This window comes from Oryctolagus cuniculus, chromosome 18, assembly GCF_051225735.1.
Source record: "Oryctolagus cuniculus isolate XC-2025 breed Fujian yellow rabbit chromosome 18, ASM5122573v1, whole genome shotgun sequence".
NCBI classification, from domain to species: Eukaryota; Metazoa; Chordata; class Mammalia; order Lagomorpha; family Leporidae; genus Oryctolagus; species Oryctolagus cuniculus.
In genome coordinates, this window is record NC_142884.1 from 58210717 (window position 1) to 58236416 (window position 25700).

General features: G+C 47.8%; 1 protein-coding gene across 3 annotated transcripts in view; it reads right to left on the reverse strand.

The window, feature by feature from the left end:
• The window catches only part of CDH11 (cadherin 11), a 163770-nt gene extending 145242 nt beyond the window's left edge, over positions 1-18528 (reverse strand). The window contains exon 1 of one of the 3 annotated variants that reach the window (XM_051846856.3): positions 18281-18528. The gene's annotated coding sequence lies outside the window, so the exon portion shown is untranslated. Of the gene's footprint in view, positions 1-17648; positions 17854-18280 lie in introns of those variants that run through there. The other 2 variants (XM_070063308.2, XM_070063307.2) reach the window with 2 other exon arrangements.
• Between the last annotated feature and the right edge of the window lie 7172 nt (positions 18529-25700).

Consider the following 25700-nt stretch of genomic DNA (forward strand, 5'->3'; position numbering starts at 1 on the left):
TGGCACTGTGATATGGGATGTTGGTGTTGCAAGCAGCACTTAACTCACAATTCCAAAATTCTGTCCCCTCAATAGCAGTGTTTTTAAATTGTTGTGTAAATTTCTCCTTATGAAGCTGAGATAACTACAAGTTGTACATGACTACTGAGCACTTACATGTGTCTATTTCCATCTGAGATGTGTAGTAAAAACACATTCTGTATTTTGAAGATGTGGTATGAAAAAATAACTTGAAATACCACATTAATAATTTTATATTGCAAATAAATAATTTATAGTTATGTTGTATTATGTTGAAACATTTTATATATATTGGGTTAAACAAATATATTATTAAAATTAATATTACTTATTTGTTATTTTTTACTTTGTAATGTGTCTGTTAGAAATATTAAAAATATATTTGTGACTTACATTTGTGGCTTTGTATCATAGTTCCTCTGTACAGCACTGGGTTGAATACTTATCCTGAAATTTCAATTATAAATATGAAAGCTCAAAAACAAAGGATTTTGGGGAGGAAAATTGGGTTTTTATTATCCTCAGAACTCTGCAAATATGAGTCATGCTGGGAAAGAAAGCATTATTTGTGTCAATTTCTTTCAAAAGTAAACCATTTTTCATAAGCAATGGAATGCTTCTCCCCCTTAAATCCAGGTGGCCAGGGCAGCAGTCTGGCATAGTCGTTAAGATGCAGCTCGAGCATCCCATACTGCAATGCCTGAGTTCAAGTCTCATCTCCATCCCAGATTCCAGTTTGCTACGAATGCATACTCTAGGAGGTGGCCAGTGATGGCTCAAGTAAATGTGTCCCTGGCACCCATGAAGGAGATCCATACTGAGTTCCCAGTTCCTAGCTTTGAACCTGGTCCCTGGCTGTTTGTGGTATTTGGAGAGTGAACAAGCAAAGGGAGATTTATTCATTCTCTCTCTCCCTCTCTCTCTCTCTCTCCCTTTCAAATAAACAAATAAATTTATAAATAAAAAAATCTATAAATACAGGTGAGGGTTTGGTACAGAAGAGAGGCAGCAGCCTAGTAAATGTTAGTGCAGAGAACACGAAGAAATACACAGATCTGGATACCAATCCCACCTTGTCACTCACTAGCCATCTAAACCACAGTATGATGCATGAACTCAGTGAAAACCCACTTCTTCCCTATGGCACAGAAGTACTAATACATGTTGAACCCACAGGCTTGTAGCTAGCATTCTTTCAATGCTCACTACATACTTAGTACTTAGTAGGTGTCTTTATAGTTCCAAAATTACTTGGGAGGAAACTGAAGCATGTAATACACACATGAACACACCTGCTTTGAACCCTGTAAGAACTGTTCAATGCTTTAGGAAAATCTACTCAGAAGTTAGCCTACACAATATGAAGCTGAAAGAATTCTGACTTATACTAAGTGTCTGAGATCTTCCCAGTACTGCCTTAGACTACCTGGGAATGCTAAGCCCACCTTGGCAGTGTGGGTATCAAGTCACACTACCTTTATGTAAGGTAAAGCACAAATTCTTTAAGACTGCACTATTTATAGAAAGGTTGCTTTTTGGTTTTTTGTTTGTTTCTAAGGGGCTCTGCAGGGCACTGGGAATTCAGGCAGAGGCTGAATGAAATGTGGAAGGAGACTGGGGAATGTTCCCAGGTGAGAAGAGCCTGCTGCCAGCAGTGGTCCCTAGGAGATTCCCAGTGGGTGTGGTTGAGTCCAGCACACTAGGTGACCTTGATCCATGTCCACACAACACAAGAGGACCTCACAGGATGGCAGTCACATCTCTCTAACTATCCGATGTGGCATCTCTATAATAGACATGATTATTTCTGATAAACTAATTTCTTGTTCAATTTGATATGAAAATTAAAGCTGGATTAGCACAATTGGTCATATCTAAAAGCATGTGAATGGCACCTTCATTGTCCCCTTACAATAAACCCAACTGAGCCTTGAAAGGAGATGCGAGAAAGCAGGTCACGTTACTGTCTTCCAAAACCACTCTGCTTCATGTCCAACTGAGCCCTTTGTGGGAAATCATTCTCTATGGGCCAAGCTGAAACGATCACTCTCACTTTCTCAGGAAAAAATATCTTCAGGAAAAAAATGGTAATCAAATCATTCACCATGCAAATGTAAAAACAGAGGAAGTGACACTAAAGATAATATCAATATTTTCAACATTAAAGAAAGACAGACAATCCTGGAAGAGTGATGCTATTTTCATGAATTTACTCAATTTACCTTCTTTCCCCAAGCTCATCTTTTTTGCTTTGTTTTAACATCTGTCACTTTAAATGAGCTGAGGGACAGGTTTGGGGGACTCTGTGCCAGCACTGAGAACTGAGTTTCCAAGAGCCTACCCTCAACATGGTTTGCACTGCTTAACTAAAACTGTGACCTCGAGGAGCTGCGGTAGGAGGGGAACAATGGTGTATTCTCCGGGCCAGAAGGGTGACCAGAGCTTCTTGGGCTTTGTGAGCAGAGCTTAGCTGCCCTTCCCCAGCCCTCCTGTGTGGAAGCAATTTTCACTTCTTTCTTCTTCTGTGAGAACAGGACACTTGATTCCAACGAGGGAAGTGAGTTCCTACTTGTCCACAGTGGGTTCCTTAAAAATGAAGGGGTTTAGGCCGGCGCCGCGGCTCACTAGGCTAATCCTCCGCCTTGCGGCGCAGGCACACCGGGTTCTAGTCCCGGTCGGGGCACCAGATTCTGTCCCGGTTGCCCCTCTTCCAGGCCAGCTCTCTGCTGTGGCCAGGGAGTGCAGTGGAGGATGGCTCAAGTGCTTGGGCCCTGCACCCCATGGGAGACCAGGAGAAGTACCTGGCTCCTGCCATCGGATCAGTGCGGTGCGCCGGCCACGGTGGCCATTGGAGGGTGAACCAACGGCAAAAGGAAGACCTTTCTCTCTGTCTCTCTCACTGTCCACTCTGCCTGTCAAAAATAAAATAAAATACAAATAAAAAAATTAAAAAATGAAGGGGTTAATAAGCAAACAGACCCATACAGAAAGTCTCCAAAAAATATTACAGCAGATAAAGAAATAGAAAACACAGACAGGCTGGCGGCTTTTGTCTACTTAAACATTGCCAGGTTGGTGTTTACAGGTACATTTGTTTTGGTATCAGCATAGAGTGCTAACGCGATGCCATTTATGTCTGCCTAAAGCCCAGTTCACATTACTCCTTTATTTCCTAGAAACACTGGTCCTTTGTAACATGCATCACAGAAGCGGGAAAGCGACTCTCTTCTCCCACCTTTGACAAGCATCTTACATGCTCCTGATGCTGCATCACAGAAAGTAGACACCCCCATTGAGGGACTAAACCCGAAGGTGTGAGTCTTCTCTCAGTACACCCTAGAAACACACTGTGAACCTTGGGTGCAACATAAATGTGCTGCTGTGGCATTCTGGGTGGCATCTTTCCTTCCTCTGCCAGGGCTGGACAGAAGCCACAGTTTCAGGAAAGAACATGGATCTTGGACACACAGCCTTTCTGCCCAGCACATTCTTTTAAATATTTGAGTCGTATGAGCATGTCACAGAAAGAGTAACATTTTCTGTGTCATCTTCACATTATCCTGGGCAGGGAGAAAGCCCTGAATCTGTCAATCTTGGATGCATTAGAAAAAAAAAATCACAGGAAAAATTTTCTGGATGTTTCAGGTCTTGAATTCAAATTCCTTTCCATTTTCTGCTGTGTGATCTCATGCTCCTGTTTATAGGAATGGATGGATAAAGTGGAATTACGTATAGAAATCTCAGTTCCAAGCACTCAAAACACTTGGTAAATATCCGTGGATAATTAGCATTAAGTATTCGGAACACACCACCTGGAAGCATCTGTAATCAGTCTGCCTTATAACAGAGCAGTGGAGAATATCTATCCGCTCAAATCCCTGCGCATCCACTTACTCACTGCATACCACCGGGGAAAGTTGCCTAACTATACTTTCCACATTTTATAAATGGAGATAATTATAGCTCTTACTTCATTGATGTAGGACTGCAGACAGACTGGGATAATTCATGGAAAGTGCTGAGCGCAGAGTGTGCAGAGTAAACGCTCAGTACACATCAGCTATTAGCATAACGCCACCACCCCAGCTCTGTGTTCATCATCTCTGTAAGACCTTCCTTGCTGGTTTTCTTGTTTAGAGTTTCATCCCCTGGCTATATAGATTACAATCAATGCTGGTCCAGAAGTCATGAAATCAAGTATTTTTTTTAAAGATCAATTTATGTATTTGAGAGAGAGAGAGAGAGAGACAGAGAGAGAGAGACAGAGAGAGAGATCTTCCATCTGCTGCCTCACTTGCCGGATGACAGCAACAGCTAGGGCAGAGCCAGGAGCTTCATCTGGTTCTCCTCCCTGAGTGGCAGGAGCTCAGGTACTTGGAATATCTTCTGTTGTTTCATCCAGGCCATTAGCTGGGAGCTGGACTGGAAGTGAAACATCCAGGACACTAACCAGCACCCACAGGGCATGCTGGGGTCACAGCTTTACCTGCTATCTCAGTAAGTCGAGTTTTAAAGTCATCATGCTCCTACTCCAAATCCTTCAAGGCTCCCTTGGTCCTAAGGAATAAGGTCCAAGCCAAGTTTCAAGTGAGGTGCTCCACAAAGGGTTCTAAAACTGTACCTCCTGCAGGCACACCACAGCCCCTAGTGCTGCCCTCTGAACAAATGCACTCCATGCACTCACGTCCCAGTGTTCTTGTTTGCTGTCTCCTTCCACAGAAGGCTAAGAGGCAATGGTCAGAAAGTGCCAGGGCAATTGATTTGTGGAAGATCTGGGAGTCAGACCATTTTAGATCTGGAAAGAACCCAAAAGGCCCCTTTACAGATGGGGAAACTGAGGTCAACTGGCTTTTCCCAGGCATTTATCAGTGACACCAGGGCTGCACTAGCTGATCTGTCTACACAAGGTGGGAAACACAGGGTGGCCTATTATGGAAAATTTGTCAGCAACTAGCCGCAAACTTGCTGAAAGGGGATCCTTCTCCATTTTGAGAAATGGAACGGAAGCTATGGATCCAATAAGGAAAGAACACAAGACATGCTTCTCCGTAAGTGGAAACTGGCTTCCACTCGGGCTTGCGATACAGGTGTGAGTCAGGTGACGGGGAGATAACTACCTGAAATGCTTCTCCACCATCCAAACTTCCCCTCCCTTCAAGGTGTGGCCTCTCAGGTACATCGGTCTCCTGGTCAATGCTCCCAGAAGCACTGCCAAGATTTACTGAGGTTGAGGAGTCTCTGCAATGTTTTACAGTAGGAATGATGATGAATAAAACACAAAAATCACCAATGCATTTCTGGGAAGGCAAGTGTGCCAAGCTCTAACTGCTAAATTGCAATTTTCACTCCAAGATAATAACACTAATAGTGACACTTCATTTATACAATGCTTTTTAAGTTTGCAAAAATAATAGTGAAATGAAAACTGTCTCTTATACAACAGCTGTGTCTGTATTTGATGCATGTAGGAGAATGACATAGTTCAAGACAGCTCCCTTTACTGTGGTGATACTTCACAACAAAGTGTTGTTACAATTGTTTGCATAAACAAACCATACTATTCAAATTGGCTGTAGAGTTTTCATATAGTTTTGTTGCTACTGCTAAATAAATATTTTAGAAACCTCTTAGATGTGGCTTTAGTACATACTCAGTGGAAAGCTGGTAATTACCAACTGTCCAACCATTCTCACCTGTGTATCTTTAGTCATCCTTCGTTGGCGGTCTGAGTTTGTGTCCATGGTGACCAGGTAGGGAGTATCACACAGAAATCAAAATGCATAGTTCCCGGAGTCCTGTGTAGTTGTGACATCTAGGTGAAGTCTGAGCAAGGAGCTCTTTCTAGCACAAAATTAATGTCCTTATTTAGTTCAGCTAACCCAGCCTGATAGACAGGCTGCCAGCTCTCAGAGGCTCTGAGTCACCATGCTTCCCTGCAGACTGGCATTCCCTGCAATGGGGATGCTGACTCCCTTTGAAAGTGGGTCAGGAGAGCTGTCCTGGGATGGGAGGGGTCCTGCTCCAGGGGAAGTTTTCATTTGTGCATTCCTGTTGCCCAGATTCATCCAACTGTATGCACAGTCACCTAGTCCAACACAGGCCACACAGAAGCCAAGATCTAGCTTTTAGTCATTTTTCCACTATTATGAGAGGTTTCTTGCGTGCACCCGTCAATGTTTGCAGAGTTCCTACGTATCTGAGCTTTTTAAATGTTTGCATTTGCTTCATGGCTAGCACCCATGGCCATTTCCCATCATAACCTATTCTGGCCACTACAAGAGACCATCTGCCATCCACACATCTCCCTGCTATGCTATTCGCTACTAACAGATCAAGGACACAAACCTCAGAGCCACTTTAGCTCCTTACCTGAAAGTCCTCCAAGGGACTTCCTGGCCCCTGCATTCTTTCCCCATCCTCTGAATTCTTTAACCAGTCCACAGAGAGGAAGGCCCAACATTTGAAAAGCCCACAAAAAGCCTGTACAAACCAGTTGAGCTTCCCCCACCCCCAGCCCACCTCAGCCTGTTCGAAACTATGAAGTCCCAGCTTACAGGGGAGGTGGGCTTTCTGCCACGTTTGCCCTATGCATGTATTGACAGTTAGCCCCTCTCAGGTTTATTTTCCCTTTTTAATGAACCTGCTCTGGCTGTGAATTTGTTCCCTCTCTGTCCTGCTCTTATTTCCTTGTACCTATAGTTCCCTTGGAAGCGCCACCCCATCCACAGAGCTATAGCATTAGACTCTGTCCAGATTCCGACACCTTGCTCAATTATTGCTCAACCCAACTGGACTACTCCATGTTTCATAAAGGCCCCTTCTGCTCTGCCCTTGCACTATCCAACTATCAACATTCTATCCAGCCTGCAGGACAAACGCAACAGCCAGATGCTTCACTCACTATTAGTGGATATGGTTCCTCACAAGAGTCTTACAAGGATCTGTGCAGAAAGAAAGCCTTTGTGGGTTTCTCAGTTGAAAGCAACAGAAGTGGACCCTGGACAACATAATTTTGACAACAAAACCAGAGAAGCAGGCTCAGAAAATCACCAAAAACATCAAGATCCGGGGCAGGCAGAACCAAGACCAGATCCTGTTAAGGAACCTGATGACAGCACCACCACTGGCACTCGGGGCATGTGTGGCTACAGATCACTGCACTAACTTTGTCACCTTAGGGAGCTGGGTGCTGCTGCAGCTGCTGCTAGGATAGTGAAATGAGTTCTCAGTGGACAACGATTATGCAAATATGCCGTGTGTGCATGTGCGTGTGTGTGTGTGTGTGTGTGTGTAAGATTCTGAGTGCATCCTGAAAACACTAGCTGACTGGTGTGGAATGGATGTGCTAAGTTCCAGAGGAGCAAGGGAAGGGACCCCTAGAGCTTCTGGCTCTTCTTTCCATCTAGAATCGTATTGAGATTTATTCCCCAAACGCAGGACAGTGGTACTGATGCTTAGCAGCCAAACAAAATGAGCAAGCAGACAAAACGACAATGACATGAGTAACATGTAAGATGTTGTCTTCCAGGGTGCCAAATCTCTGAATAGAGTTATTTTGCATGCTTTAACAAGACACTGTCTCTGCTTCCATCTGGGTATTTCTGTTGCTTTGTTCTTGTTTTACCAAGCAAGATTGGTGGCAGAGGAAATCAGATCATAGCATGACCCTACGAGAAATGGGAGATATTCTGGATAACAGACTTAGGGTCTAAATTCTGATTTTTTTCATACACTGTGTCCATGGACTGAGCTTAACAATATGAAATATAATAGTGATAATAGAAGCAACCCCATTCCATGCATGCTTCCAAGCATTTCATATGTTAATATCACTTAATATCAGAGCTTCCGTATGAGGTACATATAATATTAACCCCGGTGTGATAGGAAAATTGAGAAATGGATGAAGAAGCTTTCACAGCTGGTAAGTAGCAGGGACAAGCTTTGAAGCAGGGCAGCCTGACTTCAGAGACTGTGCTAATGCCATGGAAGGTGCCTTATCATGTCCTATGTGCTCAGAGACAGGTGGGAAATGTGACTTAACAGCAGCACATAAGGAAAAGCAAATAAACAAATAAACTGTGGAGCATAAGTCCTCTGGGTGATGTGGCTGGCAATAAAAGCTAATGTAATGTAGCCTTAGGCTGCAATAAAAAGAAGTGTGTAGAAGGGAGTCGGTAATCTAGACTCTAGCTGCCTAGATTTCAGTCTTCAGTTCTTTCCTCCAAGAAAGGCTGGGGAGAAAAAAAAAAAAAAAAAAAAAAAGGAATGGGATGTTCAATCTGGAGATGTCAGAAGTGGGAAGAAGGCTTCCTGCAAGAGAACTACTGGAAATGGCAATGTGGAGGGACCACTGCTGCTGTTTTGCATGACACCAAAGCCTTTATCAAAGAAGATAACCTTGAGTTTGACTCAACAATAGTGAAGGTTCCCACTAACTCAGTGATTTGCATAAGGAAGTAAAGAATTCCACAACGTGATGTCGCGGCCATCCCCAGGATATGGGAACAGCGACTGTATCACCTGGTGGCTGGTTTGTGTAGTCTCCAGTGTTTCCTTGTACCATACAGCACTGGGACTCTGTTATTCCTTCCCTAAACCGTTCTTGATCACTGAACTGCATGTAACTACTTCTGCCTGTGCCTGGTTTGTTTATACTTTATTTTCAGGATGTAATGTGTTATCCTGGTGCTTTTAAAGGAAGACTTAGTATTTGCTGCATTATTGATACTGTCAGCTCCCAGAGGGAAGGCCCTTGTGATTTGATCAGTTCTGTGTGCACAACTCAGAGCCTTTCAATACTTTAATTACAACAAAACGGGCTTGAAATAAATTCCAAATCAAACCCACCAGAGGGACCTGTGCAGGCTTTGGGGTGGAGGTAAAGAAATTTTTCTCACTCTGGTCTCTGTGGAAACTCAGAGTGGAGGTATTAATGGTAGGTGACTAAAAAGCAGGACAGAGCTGAAGTCTAGGGTTAAATGCAAAATATCATCAAAGGGCATATCAAATGACACTGGACTGACCATGAACTTTCAAATGGATAAAGACTCATATAACATCTTGCAAGGATAAAGACTCACATAATCTTACAACAATCTGTGCGGAAACAAAACCTTTTTGGGTTTCTCAGTTGAAAGCAACAGAAGTAGACCCTGGGCAACACAATCTTGGCAAGAAAATCAAAGAATCAGGCTCAGAAAATCACCACCTTCAAGAAGCTGAACAGGCAGAACCACAGACTATATCCTGCTAAGGAACCAGGTGTTGATGGCACCACTTATGTATTACAGCTTAACTACCCAAGGACATGGTAGGTAGGTAGATAGGTAGATAGATAGATAGAGTTGAACTCTATGTGTGCGTGTGTGTGTGTGTGTGTGTGTACATATATTTAATAGGTACATCTATTAAAAGCAATTAATTAGGGGCAGGCATTTGACCTAGCAGTTAAGATGCCTACATCTCATACCAAAGTTCCTGGATTCAAGGCCTGATTCCAGTTTCCTGCTAATGTGAAGTCTAGAAGCAGTAGTGATGGCTCAAGCAGTCAGGTTCCCGTCACCCACGTGGAGACCTGGATTGGGATCCTGACCTCTAGCTTTGGACCATGTGCATTTTGGGCATTTGAGAAGTGAGCCAGTGGATGAGAACTAACTCTTTCTCTCTCTCTCTCTCTCCTTCCCTCCCTCAATATTCCCTTTCAAATTTAAAAGAAAAAATCATCCATTTAAAGAGCAGTTTTGGATGTACATAGTAAAAATGATTAAATTAAGAGGCAAGAGAACTTAGTTCTGTTCCATCTGTCCCTAAATTATGTGTGATCTTGGGAAAGTCCCGGTCCCTGGACCCTCCCTCACCTGTAAATGAAGCTGCACAGGAATAGCCAGTGTTCAGTTGATGACTTTAGACCTGACTCCTGACTGTTCTACTTCGTAAAAGGAGTCCATAGTCACCATTACAGGAAGTAGGGATTCCACTCGCTTGAAGCGGTTAGACTGCAACACAGATTCTTGGTAGCACAGCACATAGTGAAAGGGTTGATGACAAAATAGGGTGGAGCAGGAGTGACGGATGAGGACAGTGAGAGGTCTGGAAACTGAAGCTCCGAAGACCTGTTGAAGCACTGCATGGTGGGAAAAGCCTGGCAGGGTGGCTAATCTTTGATTTCCACACTAGGGTCTGAATCCCTGCTGTGCCAGTAACAAGCCGTGAAACACTGGGAATCTCTGTTTTACTGGGTAAGTTGATGACCAACATCTTCCCAGCTCATAAGCTGTGTAGGTTTCATATCATACAGAACGTCCTTAGCATAGCATCTGAAACTAGCTCAATAAACACTTGATTTTAATTCTGATCTACTACCAGCTGCAGATATTTGCAGGGCTGTCAGGAGAAGGAAAAAGTCATGGGAGGAAGAAAGTTCGAGGACTGGGAGCAAATGACACAAGAGGTCTATTTTAGCTCCTCCTTCATTAAAATGAGGCGTTTTAATGAACAGAGTTAATGAATCACCTGTTCACCTCCCAGGTTCCCGGAGAGGTAGTTAGCAGGCTGTCATCAGGACATTTAGAATGCTGTAGGATTACTGGCAAAAGGAAAACCTGCTGAGAAGGGAGTCAGATCCAAAGATCTCAGAAACTCCTTTTGGGAGATTTGGGATCTTGTAGAAACACAGGACGAAGCAGTCAGTTCAGTTCTTCTGTCCTGCTGCTCTAGTGCGGCCAGAGAGGGAGGTGCCTGTGAGAGGGGCACCGACCAGAGTGGGAAATGCCTAAGCATCTGGTGCCGGAGCAGGCGTGGAGCCCACCCTCCATTCTTTTCTGCCTGGTAAGCTGAGAGGACTGTTTTGCCTTCTGGAAAATGGAGGTGATAGCGCCTCCCTCCCTGGGGTGAAATGAGGTACTGGGTAGGCCATTTTGTGCTTATGAGGGTCTTCAAAAACTCCATGAAAATGTGTATTAGGAAAAAACCATGCATGAATTTCAAAATTGCTAGCACCAACATAAGCTTACATTTCAATTCCATTTTTCCTCAGACCTTTTACAGTATTTCTATAGTAGGATTCTAGGAAGTTGGCTCTCACCCATTCTGTATTAGTCAGCTGTTTGTTACTACAGTGAAACACGGGAGACAAGCTGCTTAGGGAGGAAACAGAGGTCCACTGAGCTCACAGATTCAGAGGTTCAAGTCCAAGTTTGAGTGGCCCCATAGGTGTGGCCTCTGAGAGGGCAGTGGAGGGCAAGGGCAGAACATGCATGGAAGACCACAGGGTGAGCTGGACAGCCATGGAAGCTGCTGAGTCCAAACAGGCTTTAATAACCAACCCTCTTCCAAGAACTAACTTCCAAGGGCATGCTCCCAATAACCAAAGAAGCTCCTGCTAGGCCCCACCTCCCAGACACCTTAAGTGGATTAAGTTTTAATTTTCCTACTCCCAACTCATGACTTTGAGATTTAAACATATACATGAGTTTGGGGGCCTGGTCATATTCAAAATACAAGACAAACAGAGCAGACAGTCCTTTTCATTGCTAGGCACACATAGCAGGGAGCACTGGCCTGGAGAAGGAACAGATGACACAAGGGGGCCACGGACGGGAAAGACAGGACCGACTGGAAGGTCCAGGAGCACTGGACAGCAAAGACCGGCTGCAGTACTGGGTGGGGAAACAGTGTGATACCATTAAGGGCACACGAGGGTGTGGGCTCCTAACACAACACCAAATAGCTGTGCTTTTGCCTGGGTCTGGGCAAGACCTCAAGGCAGGGCAAGGGCACTTCAGAAAGGTCTTCTCATGAGTTAAAACTGTCACTGCTCAAACCCCTGAAAATCCCAAACCACACTGACCTGCAAACCAACAGGAGCAGCCTTGAAAGGAGACAATTTATCAAGAGACTAATTATCTTTAAGCATGTTGGGAATAGCAATGAGCCCCTTTTAGGGGATGAGTGTCTTCCTACTGCAAGCTTAGCAAACATAACCTCAGGGTAACTTACCACGGCAACCCCTAGGACAAATGAACAGAGGGGGAAAAATGCAAAGGTACAAAGGAGGCAGGTGCTTTTCAAAAGCAGTAATTACCTCCAAATCCAACATCTCCACTGCTTGTTGAATATTTTCAATGGGAAAGGGATGGGTCATTTAAACTTACGCAGTCATTCAAGAAAGGCAAGCACTAATAACTGTTCATCCCTAATTGGGAGCAGTGACTGTTCAATGCAGGAATTTTGGCCAAATCTTTGCTAAAAGGAACCACTATCTTTCCCTGTAGCCCAGGAAGCAGAATCTCGGTATTGCCTGAGTGCCCATCCTGCACCAGACATTGCACTAAGTTCTCAATTTATCTTCATCACTCTCCTAGGACACAGATATTGTTATCAGTCCCATCTCCCCACACACCCTTTATTTTTCTTACAGAAGAGGCCTTTGACTCTCTTACTCTCGGTCACAGACATTGGAAACAACAGAGCTGGAAGGTAGCAAATTAAACAGCTGGGCAGGACCAGGACTTGGATAAGGTAAGCACAGTACAAAATAGAAAAAGATAACAACAAAAAAAAAAAACAACCTCAAGAATCAAGATAAATAATATTTAATGTGTTTAAGATTAAAATTAATGGAAAAATCTGATTGGCAAAAAAAAAAATCAAAATTTTCAATGAAGTCAAAATCAAAATGTGCTTTGGTTTCACTCGCCTGATCCTCTTCCCAGCCCTGCTGTCTCAGGATGACGCGTGCAGAGCTGAACAACTGGCCCAAGCCTCGCGAATGATGCAAAGCAGCCTGAACAGCCCAGGGTGTACCCATGAGTAAAACACTCCCCCGGACCCGCAGCTGGGATGGGCCCCCAGTAACCTGGTCAGCCCTGCCCAGCCCTGTTACGGAAGAACACGTAGCAGGGACCCCGCTCTAAATCCACAAGAATGCACTCACGGACGGACAGGGCCTTGATCAGGTTGGAAAGATTTCTATGCCTCATAACCAGGACCAGAGAGGAGCCTCCCACTACCACTTGGCAGCTGGTTTGGTGACTGTCACAGTGGGGACAAAGCCAGGCCTGAAGCCATTTTCTTCAAGAGAATTGCATGTGCAGAGATAACCCTGATTTGTGACAATCAATCCAGGGCAGAGGGCTGTGGCAGCAGGATTTCTGGGAACTAAAGGGGTGGCAGAGGAGAAAGGGGAGGCTTTTTTCGCCTTCCAGCACCAGGCAATGTTGACAATGAGGCTGTACTCATTCACAGATACTGTCTGAGGCGTACTCACGGCCAGCACACATGGAGTGAGAGTGTGGCCACTGTTTCCTTAGGCCGGGAAAGCTGTGTATAGCCAAACTTCTAGCTTCAGCCCCTAAATGAGAGAGGGAGAGCAGCAGAGAGAGACAGACAGACAGGGACAGAGCAGTAATTGTCCCGCCATGAGAAAAGCACCCTCAGCCTCTTTCTTCCTGCCGGCCTGCTCTTCACCCACATGCTCCTGTCTCACTCACTGTGCTGTTGCAGCCAAGTTCTCCACCCGAGCAGGGACCTGGGACTGCACAGCCTCTATGCTTTATCTCAATGAGAATCCCCAAACTCTGCAACTGTCTGAAGACTAATTAAACCAAATAACAGTGGATTTTGCCTCTGGTTCAAACAACATGCATTATTCACAAACACACAGAATTGTGTTAAAGTGTCCAGTGTGAGAGAGCACTGGTTCACACACGCTTTGTCCTGCTTCCCTCTGTGTTACTTAATGCACCCTCCATAAGCCATTTGCACTGAGTCCTTCTTCATCACCTTCTGCGCGTTCCAACAGAGCTCAGGCTGCAGGGAACTCCACTGCCGAATGGCCAGGGGGGCGACTGTGCTCCGTCGGAAACATACAAATACGTATCCCCTTAAGACAGTACTTATTTTTATTGGAGCTTTCCTCTTAATTACAATATGGCGTAATTCTTCTTGTGAACTCTCAAATTGATATACAACAGTAACATATTACATGTGTGTAATATGTTACATAGGTAACAAATGTTAACAGTTACATATCAACAGGAACAAATATAAATTTGTGCAGCCTGAGCTACGCACTTTAATCATATGCCATCATTTCTGTATCATGGAGGAGGAAAAAAATCAAATGATTAAACTCCAGCGCCTGAGTACCTATCTTGAATTAAACTTTACACTCTGCCTCAGTTAGGCTTCCTACAGCGATATCAAGAATGGTTGCAAGGTAAAGCATTCACTCTTCTATGGTAACTCCATGCCCCAAAGTGCTTATCAAAGCTCAAACCGCTATTTTTTTTTCCCCTACAAGTTGTAAATGTCTTGCAGATGTCTTCAAAACCTCTTGAAAGAACTGGCAGTCATATCACTGCAATGTCATTAATATTTTTGTTTATTCACTCTGTTCACTTTGGAGTCAGAGTGAGGCTCTTTCTGCCAGAAAAAAGAAAATCCAGAAAATCGTCCCAGATCACGTTTATCCTGCAGTCCAGCCCCCACGGGGGGCTAATCTGAAGTTACAAGATTTCCTAACTTTCTAGTAAATTCCGAGGTAGGCAGAAGAGGCGGAAGGTAACGGCATCTCCCCACTAGAAGGATGCTAATCCTGACAAACTGCTCAAGTAGTAGCCTGAACCACAGCTAGATTGAATTCGTTTTCTCCTGAGAGGACCAGACAAGGCTGATGGTAACAAAACCGCTTTTCACGGCGCCCTCAAAAGCAGATGGGCCCCATGCACAAAGTTGGAGAAGGGCGCCATTGCCCTCTAGTGGCCACAAGTGCGATCTTCCGCGAAGGAGTCCATTTCCAGAGACGCACAAAGCTTTCAATGTCAGGGTAAAATTATAGCAGAGAGATGTCTAATTCCCCTCCTGGCGTGTCTGCTTGAGTCCTTCCTGCTCGGAGAGGAGGCCGCGGACGGCTATCGCTGTAATCCTGAAGGAACAGCTTCCTGATGTTCCCGCTGGGGCGTCAGAGTAGGCCCAACTTCCTAGAGCGTTAGCATCTTTCTTCTTTTTTAAGAGACTGGTTGATGTTTCTTCTTTAATCAAGGAAATCACACATTTATATGGACCAAAAATATATACCGTGTGTGTGACGAATCCTTTGAATCAGAAAAGCTGACAACTCCCAATTCTTGGAAAATACAGAATGAAGGTTCTTGATAGACTAAGTAAATTTTGTGAAACCACAACCAGTTTTATGAGGGGGGGGGAGGGTCGTCTCAAACACATTTTAATCCCTTGAATCATTGGCTAGTGAATTTATCTAGCGCTCACATTTGCTAAAACGGAAAAAAAGTCGAGAATTTGTAGTCACCCTGCAAATTCGACGATTGAAGAAGAAATGTTTGCTGCCTACTTTTAAACTCCATAGGCCACTGTTTTACTACCATTAATTAATACGAGGTATGCCTATGAGCAAAGTGAAAAGGATCAATATTTGAAAATAAACCCAAATGAAATCATTATTATTGCTGACCATCTACCTACGGTAGTGTATTGAGAATGGAGGAAGACGAGATCTTGTTTAGACGGTTTTGAAAACATAGATTTAAATATAACAGATCAAAGTTTACACCAACTGTCAACTTCATAAGTCACAGGCCTCCACAGGCAAGGCTCCAAGACCCACTACGCTCCTGGGAGTGTAGCTGTGGCGTGATAAATCAGGCCTTGAGGTCACAGCCATGGCGTTTCCCATATGAGGTCCCCAAACCAGAGTCTTTACAAAGCAGCCATGTAATTCTATTCAAAGTGGAAGAAAAACCATGAGTTATGAAGACAAGTGCAATAAAAGAGCATGAAATTGATCCGTATTCCCCCAAATCACGACATGGTTCTCCCCCTCTGCCCTCCCCCCAAAATAAACACACACACCCACAGCCATCACCCCGGGAAGGAAATATGTGTTCTGGGTCCAAAAAAAAAAAAAAAGAGCTGTAACTTTTAAAAAATTCTCAAATTAACAAAAGATTGCATCTTAATTGAAAGTAGAATTTAGGCTTCTAGCAATTTTACCGTCTGGTGTTCTGATAAGGATGCTGAACATAACGGGGACTCTGCAGTGTTATCAAGATGGTCCAGCACTTCAATTAGAACTGGTTTAAAAGCCTATTTTTCTAATACGCAATAAACCCAGTTTGAATACATCTATATGTCTGGGCCTCACCAGACTTTCCCATTTCAATCCTTCCCATGCATTTTTCTTCCTCCTAGAGGTGGGGAAGCCAGCTGCTTCTTCTTCTTCTTTTCTTTAATGTTCTAAAGTGATGTCTATGCAGACTACAATATCAACTGAAATAATCACAGTCATAATTATAATAAAGGAAAAGCCGTTCCGTGTATTCACATGATGGTCTCGAAAGCAAGGTGGGAAGCTAATGACCACTGCAGCAAAGTTTCCTGGCCTCCCAGAGGCCGTGCCCTGGTCTCTACTGAGAGCTACTCACATTCCTTTGTACAGGAAGGAGTTCGGGTCTGAACTGAAGCTCCCTTCCAGGGCCCAGTGGCCAACTCTGAAACTTGGACGCGGAGCCTGTGTTTTAGGGACTGGAGTGGCTGGGGTTTCGGAGCCCCTCTGGTAGTGGCCACAAGTCCGTCCCTTTGTTGTGTAACTTTTATTCCTTTGTGCTACGCGAAGAAGACCAGGCTTCCCGCAGCTGGGGTTGGGCCCCTTCGGTGTCCCGGCGTCTGCGCCTCCGCACTCCTAGGAAAAACCGTTCCAGGATTCCTGAAGATCGGCCGTCTTCAGACTCCAGCGCTCAGCGGCCAGCCTCGTGGCTGTGCTGATGGGATGCTGGGGAATCCTCGCTCCTGAGAACACTTCTGCAAGCCCACCCCCCGCCAACCCGGGCACCCCGCGAAACCTTGCGCGCCTGGGGCAAGCCCCAGCGATCAGCAAAGGGATCCATCCTGTCGCCGGCTTAAGCATCGTGCTTTTCCCGGGATTAGACCGAAAACTCACTCAGTGCGTCCTCTGAAGAGGCTAGGGATGACTGGGAGAGGAGAGCAGGGACAGACTGCAGAGCCATCGGACGAGATTTCTTTAGGGAAAAGAGGAGGGGCAGACTCTGGGTCCAATCCACCCCCTCAGGCGGCAGGGCTGCTGCCACGACCCCCTCATTCCCACCCCGCGGCGACGGCATTATTAAATAATTAAAAGATGCGAAGCTTTCGTAGTGGCGCGGTGGCCCGTGAAATTCCTGCTGCATTATCAGCAAAAGCAACAGGGTTTCTTCTCGCATCCAGAAAACCTTTCACCCGGGAGAGGCAGGCGTCCCGAGCCCCGGCTGGAAAGCAGGGCCTTGGCGACAACGGGCTGAGCTGCGCCGCGCGGGCCTCCAGGACCCCACTTTTCTCTGGGGATTCCTGGCTCCCAGGGTGAGGCCGTGCTCCCCCCCACCCCCGATCCCGCCCGCTTCTCGGCTCCCCGCACCTCCCGCGGACTCCTAGTCCCTGGCAAGGCTCCGGGAGCGGGGCCGTGCGCGCCGGGGCTGGAGAGGCTCGGCGCGCTCCGAGCGCAGGCGCGGGCTCCGGGGACGGTTTGGCTCGCAAAGTTGACGGTGGCCCCGGCGGGCTCCGCCGAGCGCAGGCCGGAGCCGAGCCGAGAGTGAGCGGCTCGCGGACCTTACCCCACGCTGCCGGGAGCGCAGCTCCGCTAGGAAAGTGCGCGAACTCGCCGCTTCACGCTCGGGCCCTTGCTATGGACTGGGCTTTCTCGGCAGTCTCGACCCGAGGCACCGAGCCCCGGGGACGCTCGGCGGGCATCAGCAGGCAGGACCCGGTGGGAACCCCGCACAGCACGGTCCTGTAGCGGCTCTCGGGGAAGCGGCACCGCGCGGACGGGCGGGTACCGCGCGGGAGACGACTTTCCCCAGAGAGAAGACGAGAGGGCAGGCGACGTGTCCAGGACTCGACTGCGCAGCCTGGAGCCCCAGCCGCGTGCAAACCCCCCGTGCCGCGGCCTCGGCGCAGACCCAGAGGAGGCCCGAGCGGCGCTGGCGGCGGAGCGCACATCTGGCGCCTCTGCGCTCTGTTCTGCCCGCGCCCACCGCTGGCTCCCTGCTCCCTCCCCGTGTTCCCAACAAATCTTCTCTCGGCCCCCAGCCCTTTGGGCTGCGCACTGGGGGGAATCCCTTTAGAGTCAGACACCAGAGCCCCCACCCCACCTCCCCCGCGCCAAGACATTCTCCTCCAGAGAAGAGCCTGCTCCCCACTCCGGGAAGCCCCATCCAGGCAAGAAGGGACCCGCGGCGCGTCTCACCTGGGGCCCTCGCGGGTGGACGAGACCTCCGGGCCGTCGGTCCCTGGCGCAGGGCGCGCGCACCGGTGTCAGCCCCGGCCCCAGTCCCGGTCCCATTCACAAGTCGGCGGCGGCTGCTGCGAGCGGCCCCCGCGGCATCTGCTCCTCGGCCCGCGACGCTCCCCTCAGCTGGCGGCGGCCGCGGAATGAGCCGCCGAGCGCGCTAGTGGCAGGAATGAGAAACCGGGGGGAGGTGGCGGGCGGGCGGTGGGGGGAGGAGGGAGGCCGCCGCTGGGAGGGGAGGGGAGGGCGGGGGGCGGAGAGGAGCCGCGGCTGCGAGACGCGCCGAGCCGGGCCTGGCCGCGGCTGCGGGGGCCGACCCCGTGCGCGCCCCTCCCCCAGGGGCCACGGAGATGCCACCCTGGGGACCCGCAGCCGCCCCTCCCGCGCCGGGTCGCGGCGCTCCGGCTCCCTTGGGGCTCAGACAGAGTCTGGAGCCGCTGAAGTTGGGCTCTGGGGACGCACAGCCAATCGGGGAGGGCGGTGGGGGAAAGCCGGTGAGGGGCTGGGAGCCCCGGTGTTCCTCGTCTCTCCCAAATCCGCTGCAGCTGGGGAGGCTGGGCCCTCCTCTCCCGGCCCGGCCAGGTCCGCGGGCGGAGGGACGTGGGAGAGGCCCCGGGGAAAAGGGCAGCGCGTTCTCTGCTCTCACACCCGATCACCCCACGTCCCGAAACGCTTCCGCGGGGACCGCTTCCGCACCGTCTCCACCCAGCCCCCCAGCCCTTGAAATGGTGCTGGTGGCGCGGGTGCCGGAGGAGCCGGGGACGGCGGCTTCGGACTTGGGAGAGCTCGGTCCCCGCGCTCCTGCAGCTCGCCCCGCCTCTCCCTCAAGCCGGCGCCTCAAAGCGGGCGCGGAAGCAGCTTCGCCTCGGGCCGCCCCGCCAGCCCCCTCCCCAGGGGTGCGTTGGCCGCGGTCCCAGCCACAGGGGCCGGGATCTCTGCAAGTCCGGTCACTTGTTGCCTCCCCCAGCCCCCGCAGACCCGCCGCGGCGCTGTGGAGTGCGCGGTTCCGCTGGAGCGAGGGCCCGCGGGGCGCGGAGCCCGCATCCGTCCGCGGTCCCCCAGCTTCCCCGCTCTCGGAGGAACCCGCTACTGAGAAGGGAGCCCCCCCCACCCCAGCCCGCTTCCGGCCCGCGGAGTCTCTCTGGGCGAAAGGGGTGCCGCGGTCGGGGCTTCCGAGTGGCGCCAGGGACTGGGCGGGGCGCTCGTGGCGCGGGGAGCGGCGCTGGGACCCGCAGACCCCGCGGGGAACACCCGTGCCTGCGAGGGTGCTCGCGGTCGGGATAAGTTTCCGGCTTGGGAGGTGACGGCAAGAGAAGACGCCGAGAGACGGTGAAAAGGCGAAGGAGCCGCAGGCGAGGACGGGGGAAAGGCGGAGAGAGGGACCCGCAAGAGGGCAGGATGCGGAGGGCGTGGAGGGAACGCGGCCCTTAGAGCGCAGCAGGCGGCAAGGGCGTGCGGAGAGGAGCGGGCCCGGGAGTTCGCGGAGGAAGAGGCCTAAGATGGAAGGGAAAGCCTGGGGGCCTGTGCGCTTGAGGAAGGGGCCGGCGAGGGGGCGCGGAGAAGGGCGGCCGGCCCCCGCCCCGCGGCTCCCCGAGCGCGCAGCTCCCCGGGTGTCCACGCCGCAGGGCGAGCCTGCCTCCTGCCCGCACCCCTGCCCCACCGCCCACGCCTCTCCCAGAGACTCGGGATCCCTCTGGCTCCGAGTGTGTCTGCCCTCACCCCGCGCCCACAGGACGCGCCTGTCGCCCTCCGTGCGGACCGGGCCTCGAACTTGCCCATTTCTTCTCTGGGGGAGGAGGGCGCTAAGGTTCCAGCAGCCCTTACTCCCGCACTACGCCGCCGCTGACCACGTCCGAGGTGACAGCCCTCCGGGTCCCCAGCCCCCGCACGTCTGCCACACACGCGCTCGCGCTCGGCGCACAGGAGAGCTAGGGGCGGCCGAGCCTGCCGCTTCTGCCTCCTCCTGTGGATCCCTAGCCCTGAGCCCCTTCCACAACTCCGTGTGCTTTTCTGTGGACCTCTTTGGCCCTGTCTCTGAGTCTGCTCTGAGCCCTAAAACTTTGGCCCTCCTGCCTGCCCCATCGCGGAAGGGAGCAGCGATGGTAATGGGGTGCCTGGGTGTAGCCATCTGTACGCAGCAGTGAGGTTTCATCCCAGAGGATGGAAGAGGGGCCACTCCCTCTCAGAGATCTTCCGGGTTTGCTGTTTGGCTCGCTACACACTTGTCTGGATTTTCTTGTCCTTCCCAGGTGAGCATGAAGCCGAGGTCAGTTTAAGGACAAGGGCAAAGATCCCCCGGAAGTGAAGTGGTTAGAAAATCCCTCTATTCGTGAGGAAAGACTCCTTAGCTCCATTCTGGAGGCAAAGCCACGGAGGAACCTGGTCATGTGCGACCTGACATTAGGTGGATTTACCCTCTGTCTTCTGTCCCGATTGCAGGCGGTTAAGACAACTCCTGTCATGAGCAGAACTAGCAGATTTTAAAAAGTAGTTAGAAATCGCTTGGTGGGTTTACACCAAATCAGATGGCATCGTGTGCTACCAGCGGTCAATATTCCTTCGTACAAAGCGGCAAGTCCATGCCTAGCATTACATTAGGGAGAATAGAACATGTGTGCCCACACTAAGACATGTATCTGAACGTTTTTACTCTCAATGGCTAAAGCCTGGAAACCATTCAGGTGCCCATCAACTGGTGAATGGACGAACAACTCGGTGTGTTCACACGATGGAGTAATATTCAACAGGAAAGGAATTCCAAGGCTTGTTACATCAGGAATGATCTTTCAAAGCGTATGCCAAAAGCCAAAATCTGTGTGATTTTATGCTCTGTAATTGCATTTATGAGAAACGTCCAGAAAAGGCAAGTTTGTAGAGAGAGAAGGCAGGTACCTGGTTGCATGGGGATGAGGGTATGAACAAGAATCTGCAAAGAGGGTGAGAGGGAACTTTGTTGTGTGATGAAATTTTCTAAAACTGATAGTGTTGATGTTGCACAGATCTATGAATTCCCCAACAATCACTGAATTCTAGCAAAAAAGGCAATGTTTCCCGCTTGCATACCAGAGTATCTGTGAGCTGCAGCTAAGCCTCAAGGGGAAACTTTCTGTAAGGCAGTTTTAGAGAAAGAAAAAAGTAAAAACAGAATTCTAGTTCTCATAGAAAGATAACTCTACTTGTATTCAGCAAGTTCTATTTTGGCGACTTCTTTGGAGAGACTTCTAAGTGTTAAAGCAAGTTAATTTCCCCCTTTCACTCTTCTAAGTGATTAATTCCTAGGAACTAGAGTTAGGCATTCCAGTTCGTGACATTTTAAACACACCTACACAGACACAGTACAAAGTGCACATTTCAGAGGGTTTTTTTTATGACTATGTTAGGATCTGTCTTAGAAATCCATATCAAGAACTTGGGTGTGGTATTGTGCGGTTACAGTTTAGATCTTAAAAGCAAAAAGAAAGAATAGGGAAAAAAATAACCCACTGACAGCTTAAATTGAAAATTCATCTTAGACAGGCAGTCAAAAGTTTGGGTGTTTATCTTAAGTTTCCTCACCTTGCCTTCGCCTCCTTCTTCAAGGGAGGAAGCCAAGGTTCCTGGCTGCTGTGGAGCCAGGATTCAACAGCGCTTATACTTCCTGCCTATCCCAATCCAGACAGAGCCAAGGCTCAGACAGCCCTTTCTTGTCTTTGTCCTTGCCAGCACAGGCTGATTAATTTCCTGTCGGTTCCTTCATCAAAGTAGGAGGCTCTCATCTCTTTGATGCGCCCCTCTTCAGGCTCAGAAGATAACCAGGCCCTGCTGAGGGATTCCAGTTTCCACTCCGAAGCTCCATGCTCCCCAGGCTTCTCAAAGCTTCCTGCTCTGGAGATATGCTTCCAAAGGTAAAGAGTGAGGCCAGATCCAAGCAGGGTTTCCTCACATTGCAGTGGTCTCCAACTGTGCCTTCCGCAGGCAGAGGGAGAGAATTGAAAAACAAGTCATGAGAACACCACTTCTGAGTCAGACACTTCACAGGGAGAATCCCACCATTGGGTCTGCAGAGGAAAGTGGGCAGACCACACACAGATCGGATTCAGTCTGATTCCTGGCTCTGTCACGTACTAGAAAAGACTTCATCTCCATGAGATGTGGTTTCTGTATCTGGGACATGGGGTCTGTTATCTGTGCCTAGACTGCTGCAGAGATTCCATGTGCCACAAACCTACAGCAATAAGTACTATGCTTGGATTGTAGTCTCAGTAGGTACAAGGTAGTGACTACAATTATTAATTATGAGATCTGATGATTGTCACACCTTAAATGACCTGAGCTAGAAAGGAGACATGTTACAATTATGAATTGGAATAATTATGGGGATTAATCTTATATTAAGTAGGGGTCATAATAACACATCTGGCCAAGAATTGTATGGCAGTTGAAAATTTACCAACATTGTTGGCCAGCGCCCCAGGTTCTAGTCCCGGTCGGGTCGCTGGATTCTGTCCCGGTTGCTCCTCTTCCAGTTCAGCTCTGTGCTGTGGCCCGGGAAGGCAGTGGAGGATGGCCCAAGTGCTTGGGCCCTGCACCCGCATAGGAGACCAGGAGGAAGCACCTGGCTCCTGGCTTTGGATCGGCTCAGCGTACCGGCCATAGCGGCCATTTTGGGGATGAACCAGCAGAAAAGGAAGACCTTCCTCTCTGTCTCTCTCTCTCACTGTCTAACTCTGCCTTTAAAAAAAAAAAGGAAAAGGAAAAAAAATTTACCGACACTGTAAGACTTGTTTTGGGTTATACAAAATTAGATGTGCCAGCCTTAGGACAGAGGTCTTGTCACAAATTGATTGGATCACTTTGGATTAAGTCCGTTTATCTGAGGCTCAATTGTCTTAGCTATACATGAGAGCTTACCCAAAGTGAGCTCTGGGGAGGATCCTTCCAGGGCTAAAATTCTAGAGTCAGTGTATTACCCTTCAAAGCATCTTCAAAGATACAATCCCCCTCTCTGCCCCTAGGCTGACTAGAGCAACCACTATCTGATTGTACCCTTCTCAACTCAATGCTATCAGTATTTCCTTGTCTTTCCCCTGTTGTCCGCTGCCTGTTCCCCAGGAACAGTGATGATATTCTGGTTTTGCAAGAGTATTTCACAATGCTCATGGCAGATGGAATTCAAAGATAAGTTTACTTTGGTGAAAAATTTTGAAATCCATGCATAGTTTTTTCATAATATGTATTTTCCATGAACTTTATGAAGGCACCTCATACACATGGGTTTCAGAAGCCTTTCCATCAACATAAATTTCTATTGTGATTATATTTTCCATGGACTTTTTGAAGTATCTTTCTATCTACATCCTCAGCATGTAGCTCAGTGTCTGACATAAAGAAGTCCAATAAATATTTTTGAATGAATTAACAAATACTTTTGAATGAATTAAAATCAGTACCTTGATCAAATATCACAACAGTACTATGTTATGAGTGATCACACCGCTCATTGGCTTCAAACAACACTTATTAACTCTAATAGATCTATAAGTTGGCTGGGATTGTCTGGTCCAGACTGGGTTGAGTTGGGGCCACTCATCTGGGCTTCCTGTCTTTCTCGTCCTCCATCCTTGAACAAGTTCTTACGACAATGAAAACCTTCACAGCCCCTTTAGGCTTAGGTTCAGAATTGGAAACTGTGTACTCTACTTATTCCATTGGCCAAAGAATGTCACATGGCCAGGCAGAAAGTTAAGCAATGGAGAAATACAGTATTTTTCATTGGAAAAAAATCTTCAAAAAGAGTTGCATGGCAAACAATATGGGCCCAGGGAAGGATGATGTGACAGGATCACTAATGTAGCAGTCCCCCACAGACAAAAAGGGGTTTCCATCATCCTCCACTCTGGGCCATGTTGGATTTTTGAGTTCCGTAGGTCACAGTACAATACTCAGGAAGATTAGAGACAACACAGAATCAGAATACACTTAGAGTCTCACACAAAATCATTGTCATTGTGCATTTCCTTTACATTGAGGCTCAAGTGGGAAGGAAAAATGCAAGCAGTAATAATAATGTAACAATAGATATCAACAGTTTTTGTTCAGCCTGTTTGATAGTCCAGAAGCATTTACATATAAAGGTAAGAATCCTCAAAATTTCCTTCAAGTATGCATTATTGTCCCTAAGGAAATGATATTCACTGCCCAGTCTAATAAAACTGGTGAGTAGTGGAGCTGGGATTCCACCTGTGGGTATTTTCTCACAAACTGTCCCACTGGCATGCCTTTCAGTGGAAAAGCCCATGCCAATGCTCCAGATGCAACTGTGGGGTACATGGCAGAGGGCATCTATCAGATTCCTAGGAACAGTGCCTGGCACAATGAGCAAACACATTTCATGGAAGGGTAGAAGGTGAGAAGGTAAATGGGAAGGGAGGAAGACAGGGAAGGAAAGGCTATAGAAGCAGGAAGGTAGGGAAGAAAAAAGGAAGGTACAAGGAAGAAAATAAAAGCAATGCTGATCTATTGAAAACCCTTGGCATATTGTGCAGAAACCTGTGCACCCTGAGGGTCATGCATTACCTGCCCCTAATGGTGCTGAGAACATTACCTCCTGCCCATCCCCTTTCCACAGCCTGGAAGGAAAAACGAGCTGGCCCTTGCCTATTTTGCTTCCAATCTCTCCTTAGATCATTCTCTACTTTTTTTTGCTGTTGTTCAAACACAGGTGTGCTCCAGATTCAAGATCTTTGCATATGCTGTTCCCTCTGCCTAGAACACCCTTTCTCTCTTCTTTCTCATGGTTTGTTCCTTTGCTCTGTTTGTCCATCTGCAGAAGCACTCACTCAACACTACAGTCCCCTTCAATCACTTTTTATCTCCTTTGAAGGTTTTACTCTTGTTCATAATGCATATATCTATTAAAATTCTATTAACTCTTTTTATTTGCTTACTTTTATTGATCATCTTATACCACTAGGACACAAGCTTCAGGAGGGAAAAATACCTAATCCCTCTTGTTCACTGATGTATCTTGAGCATCCAACACAGTGCCAGGCATATGGTAGGCACTCAGCAAATATTTGCAGAATGAATACATGAATAGTAAATTCATGAATAATGTTCACTGAATGAATGGACCCTGAACCAACAGCAGATGGGTCTTAACATGGTGCCAGTGCCCTTTATTTGCAAAGTGAATTTGATAGTACCAATTACTCACATTGTACAAAAATCATTCTTTGATTTACTAAAGAATTTATTGGGAAACTACTTAAAACAGTGCTTTTAAAAATAAAATCCAGTTTAAAAAATGATGTCATATCAACAACTTTTCTAACATTTGAATTCCCTAAAATGAAATATACAGGTATTCACAATGACAATTCTGCTTCCAAGTTCTGAC